Genomic DNA, 6,218 nt, shown 5'->3' with positions numbered 1-6,218 from the left:
TAGATTCTTTACAAAAATATTCTTTGGAATATCCTCAGTAATAAGAAATATTTGTCTTTCAAATCTCGAGGATCAAAAGTTAGAGCCAACGTATTAAATTTAAATGAGTGATCTGTGTTAATGATCTCTTCTACATATTTGTATAATTTTATGTACTTGTGTAATTGCATCAGTTACCTAACTTTATGATCACATTAATAGGTATACAGTTAATACCCCTCTGCACACAAAATGCGTGTGTGTATACTTAAAAGAGAGTGTCAAGAACCAGTGTTTAAGATAAGCTCAGTTACTTTCATGAAGAAAAAGTTCATCACTGAGCCACAGTTCACTTAAAGTCACACAGAATCTCATGTTCCAGAAATTTTTAAGAAAGCTCAGGGACTTCCCTGGTGGTCCCGTGGTTAAGACTTCACCTTCTAGTATGGAGAGTGTGGGTTCGATCCCTGGTCAGGGAGCTAAGGTCACACATACTTCAAGGCCAAAAAACATAAAACAGAAGCAATATTATAACAAATTAAGACTTTAAAAAGTGGTCCACATTAAAAAAAAATCTAAAACGAAAGAAAGCCCATGTTTCTGACCTTACCCATCGAATCTACAAACTGTGCATTTGGAAACTGCATCCCCAGCGCTCTTACCTCCTTCCATATCCATGCATTCCTATAGGCACCGGAACACAACGGTACTGATCTTGGGGAACCTGCAGCAAAGGGTGCAGGTGAGCCCTGCTGCCAGTGAGATGCACAGTCTAACTCGATTTCAGAAGTATGCCTGCATCGACTGCTTGACAAAGTTGCACTGTCTTAACAGCCAGTGAACTATCTGTATGCACTTGGCATCCTAAACATGGCCATTTCAATTATTTTAAAGTTTCCTCTAAAAGTCTGCCTCATGACTTGAATGGAGACATGGTCATTTGTGCTAATTGCATTTTAGAATCTCTTATTATATGGGTGACAGGAAGCTAATGTTTACAACTTTTGTTCACATCAAGTACCATTAGGCACTTAATTATGTAACAATTGGCTACCTAGCTATACTTTGCAGATACCAGAAAGCATCAGTCTCTCTTCCCAGTGCTGTGTGTGTCTGGAATACATGTGCAGCGCATAGGCTCTGCTTCTCGTTGGGCTGTCTGGGTGGCCGCATGACCCTTGCTACTCAGACCCAGGCTGAGCTAGAGAAATCTCTGCCTGACTCCCAGACAGGGGGTTGAGACTGAGACAGTATCATTGCACCAGGGGCTCTGCCATGAGGCTTCTGAGAATGAGAGAAAGTAGGGACAGAATGACTCGGGGGGGGGGGGGGGTGGCTTCCCAGGTGGCGCTAGTGGTAAAGAACCCGCCTGCCAATGCAGGAGACACAAGAGACTTGGGTTCAGTGTTTGGTCGGGAAGATCCCTTGGAGGAGGGCACAGCAACCCACTCCGGTATTCTTTCCTAGAGAACCCCATGGACAGAGGAGCCTGGTGGGCTAGAGTCCACAGGGTTACACAGAGTTGGATACAACTGAAGAGACTCAGCGTGGATGCATGCATGAGTGACTTGTGGATGTCCAAGATCATAGATAGTTGGATGATTTATATCTTGAGAACAGAAGACCTTAAAAAAAAAAAAAAAGCTTCTGACACATAAGCAGAGAGTATTAGAGCCCGGACACTCAAAGTCCTCCTTTTTTGTAGATGATGCTGAACTCAGAACAGTGGACGAGCAGAGAGAAAGGCTGGTCCCAAACCGGGCTCCGATTTTGAGAAAATCACGCCTATCTTGCCAATTTTTATTTGTAGTTTCTTTAAGAGAAAAATTGTGTGGTCTAATAAGATACTTAGAAGATGAACTATTGTGGTCTGTCAGGTTATCGTCACGTAGGTTGGAATGTGCCTTAGAATCTCATCGTGGAGTGAATTTTACTGTAACGCAAGATCTCACCATGAGCGGGTATTGTGTTAATGACCATATGCCATCATTCCTTCCCGTCTGACTGAGAATGTGAATAGTGTTCCCATCGTGTGAACTGCTGATTGCCATCAGGCCACTCTGTTGTCATGGTTCTAGTTAAAAAATGTGAAAGAAACTAGATCTTTTCAACCTAAAGGTTCTCTCTGTGTAGTTAATTAAAGACATTTTCAGAAGACATTTGGATTGTGGGAAGCAATGATAGCACATCATGACATTTATTTCATTCCTTACCCCCGAGAATCTCAGTAATTGGTTCACCTATTCAAAACGGTTATTTCATCCGAGGGTAAAGATTCCAGGACCCCCAGCCAGACTCACCTAATTTATCTAATTGGCAGCATCTTTTACAAACAACCCTGGACATAGGAACTTTCTGATTTGTGAATGTGCCATTCACTTGTTTTGAGACAGTTGAATGTGAAGCTTATCTAATGTCAAGGAAAGTCTTTAGGAAATGTTGTTTGGCTGTTGTTTAGTCGCTAAGTTGTGTCCGACTCTTAGGAAGCTTTAGCCAAGAGTTAATATTTTATTTATACCATTGTGTTAAAGAACACATTTTAGAAATGAAAATTCCATATAAACTGTTGAAATGCTGAAGATTTCACTTTGCAGCTGAAGAAATAAGACATGAATGGCTTACCTGTGATAGCAAATAAAAAGATGGTGGCAGAATGGTCACCAGAACTGGAGCTTTTGACTTCATGTCCAGTGGTCTTCCTCCTGGGCTAGGCTATTCTGCATCATCAGAGGTATTCCATTTTATGCAGTTCTGTTGTGATATAAGAAAAAAACAGAAGGTGTACTTATTGCCTTGTGGGGATTTTATCTTCCCATGGAAGAGACGGTATGTGTATTCACAAATGCAGTTATGTTGCCTGCTACTCCTTTCCTTTTTGTTACCATAGAATCTGCTCAAAAGCAAAACAGAAATGGTCATATAGTTGCATAAAGCTGCTGTCCAGTGATTCATTTGGAACATGTGTGAACAAGGGTGCAGGTGAGCCGGTGAGTCACCAATGTGATGTGCCCACCTGGAGACCAAAGGCAGATGGTGCTGCGCTGATCGTGATCTGGCCTCTTGGAGGGAAGGAGACCAAAGGCAGATGGTGCTGCGCTGATCGTGATCTGGCCTCTTGGAGGGAAGGAGGAAGGGCCTCACTCTGTGTGGCCCCACTGTGGGACCTGGTGTTCATGTGACAGATCTTTCAAAGGGCCACCCATAAACTGGCATGAATTCAGAGACTGGAAAATGGGATGTTGAATGGATTAGATGTCACAGAGTAGTGACTGAAGAAGTTGCACATATTAGATGTAGAGAAGAACCATCTGAGTGGTGATTGTTGTTATTTAGTCTGTAAGTTGTGTCCAACTCTTCTGTGACCCTGTGGACTGTAACCCATCAAGCTTCTCTGTCCTTGGGATTTCCCAGGCAAGAATACTGCAGTGGGTTGCCATTTCCTCCTCCAGAGACTCTTCCAGAGTCAGGGATAGAACCCATGTCTCCTGCTTTGGCAGGTGGATTCTTTAGGGCTGAGCCAACAGGAAAGCCCATGGGTAATGACAGAGTCCCTCTAATATTTGAGAGACATCCATGTGAAAAGCACCCTAAACTTGAGTGCCTAAGCTTCTAAATTGAGGGCTGGTAAATAGAAGCTCCAGTGAGGCACCAGACCTTTTGGCTCAGGGCTTCAAAAGATGGAATGGGTTTCTGCCTCCCGGGGTACTGCATTTTCAGTCGCTGGAGGTGTTGCATGGAGGAGATATTTTAAAGGGCACCGTTCACAATTCAAATTTGCAGTTGGACGAGATGACCTTTAAGGTGCTTTGCAGCACCTGGGGTTTTATGATTCTATTTCTATTATGCTTCGACGCTGGGTATGTGTCACATTGTTTGAACCAAACACTGGACAGGAGCACAGTTTGGAATGTTGATGGCTCTCACATCTATTTTGTGTTTCAATTTCTGGAAGCGGTCTCTTTGTCTTTGAGGCAGTTTGGTCCCTGACCTTCTGTAACATTTGGATCTCAGCCACACTGTCTTTGTTTACTGTAAAGAGCATGGAAAAACTGACTTCCTGACAGTGCTCTGCGAAGTCTAAGGTCAAACCACTCACAGGTGAACAAACACAGTCTTTCCACCTTAAAATTGCCATTTGGCCCCTGTAAAATGTATCAGGGTCATAATACTAGGTAAGAGAAGAGAGGAGAGACCAGGGCGCTGCCAGCAGCCAACTATTAGTCATTTGTCATTCTGCTTTGTGAAGAGCGAATCTTAATTCAGTATCCATCCATCCATTTTGGGGAAGTTAGAAAACATGGCATGCAATTTTCAGTCCTCTGGAAACCTAGTGAATGAGCCCAGAGAGATCCTTCTTTTCTCTACGTTCGCATCATCAGTATCTCCCAGGAGATATTATAGAGACAAAGCATAGCATTCTTATTCACTTAAGAAACTTAAAAAAGAGTCACACTCATTGAGGTTCGTATCACCCAAGCTCGCTCTTTTATGGTAATACCTCAATGTGGCCTAATGTGTTGAGTTACTTTCAAGAAGCCATATTCATTTTTTTTTTTTAAACTAACCTCTGCTATTCTTTGTTGGTATTTAGTTGCTAAGTTGTGTCTGACTCTTTGCAACTACATGGACTGTAGCCTGCCAGGCTTCCCTGTTCTCCGCTATCTCCTGGAGTTTGCCCAAATTCATGTCCATTGAGTCAGTGATGCTATCTAACCATCTCATCCTCTGCCTCCGCCTTCTCCCTTTGCCTTCAATTTTTCCTGGCATCAAGGTCTTTTCCAGTGAGTCGGCTCTTCACATCAAGTGGCCAAAGTATTGGAGCTTCAGAAAGAGTCCTTCTAATGAACATTCAAGGTTGATTTCCTTTGGGATTGACTGGTTTGATTCCCTTGGGTCTCTCAAGAATCTTCTCCAGCACCACAGTTTGAACGTATCAGTTATCTGGAGCTTAGCCTTCTTTATGGACCAACTCTCACATACTGGAAAGACCATCGCTTTGACTTACATGGACCTTTGTTGGCAAAGTGATGTCTCTGCTTTTTTAATATGCTGCCTAGGTTTGTCATAGCTTTTCTTCCAAGGAGCAAGTGTCTTTTAATTTTATGGCCGCAGTCACCATCTGCAGTGATTTTGGAGCCCAAGAAAATAAAATCTGTCACTGCTTCCACTTTCTCCCCCTCTATTTGCTGTTGTCAAAAGCAGTAGGTTCCCTTTGTCAAACGGAGGGAAGTGTCTTCCTGGGTGGAGGGTCTCATAAGCTCTTTGCAGACCCAGATGGTACCTCGTTCATTTTCTTCTCCCATCATGCTTCATACACTGTCTTACCCAAGAAGGTCCACATAACACGTTGGTGTGAATGTCACTGAACAAAACAGTGACCTTGTTCACATATTACATTACCCATTTACTCAGAATCATTTATTTTCCAGATCGAAGTTTCTATCTTAATATTTAAAGATTAATCACTGGAATTAATCTAAAGCAATATCACAATATTCCCAACATAAATTTGCATTTTTTTTCTTTTTTCCTTCAACAATGTAGGAATAAATCTGGCTTTCACTGTGTTTTTTTCCCTTGGTCTCTAGTATAAGTAGGCTCTTGAAATGCCCTAGTTATCTAACATTGCTCTTGAACTCCACTTAGAAATGATATACTAGCCTTTTACTAAAATATATCTGGGTATTAAAAGCCCAATTCTTTACTGCTGATGAGAAAGATTATTAACACTTTTTTTCCCCAGCTATAATATGAGGCAATAATACCCCTTTTTACTTCCAGAGCCAGAAGCAGTATGTCATATTAACCTTCATTAGCTACTTAAGAAATGAGGTACATTTGTTAATTTAGGATTCTGGTTAGCTAAGATTGTATGCGAAGGGTGATAAACTTGTGTGGTTTCCCCACTTTGCTGTGTATCAAAAAATAAAAGAATGGTAAAGTATGTCTGGTTACGGATTTTACTGCCTTGGGGTAATAAGTGCAGTGTTCAAATTAGGAGCTAGACCTGGATAAGATGGGTCTGCAGGTGATGAGCAAAGATTGACGTGGCTGGAGCAGGGAGGAATTGGCGCATCTGATCAAAACGAGCCTGAAGAGGAGCCTTAAGGTGCATGATGGGTGAAAGCAGGTATCATTGAAAATCTGGGCCAGTGGTGAGAGAGAGAAAACAGATGCTATTTCTATGTATCTAATTTCATGATGGGGCTTGCCCCTTGGATATCCTATGAGATGTTAAA

The sequence above is a fragment of the Bos indicus genome, chromosome 23 (assembly GCF_029378745.1).
Source record: "Bos indicus isolate NIAB-ARS_2022 breed Sahiwal x Tharparkar chromosome 23, NIAB-ARS_B.indTharparkar_mat_pri_1.0, whole genome shotgun sequence".
Classification (NCBI taxonomy): domain Eukaryota; kingdom Metazoa; phylum Chordata; class Mammalia; order Artiodactyla; family Bovidae; genus Bos; species Bos indicus.
This window is presented reverse-complemented; position numbering follows the sequence as displayed.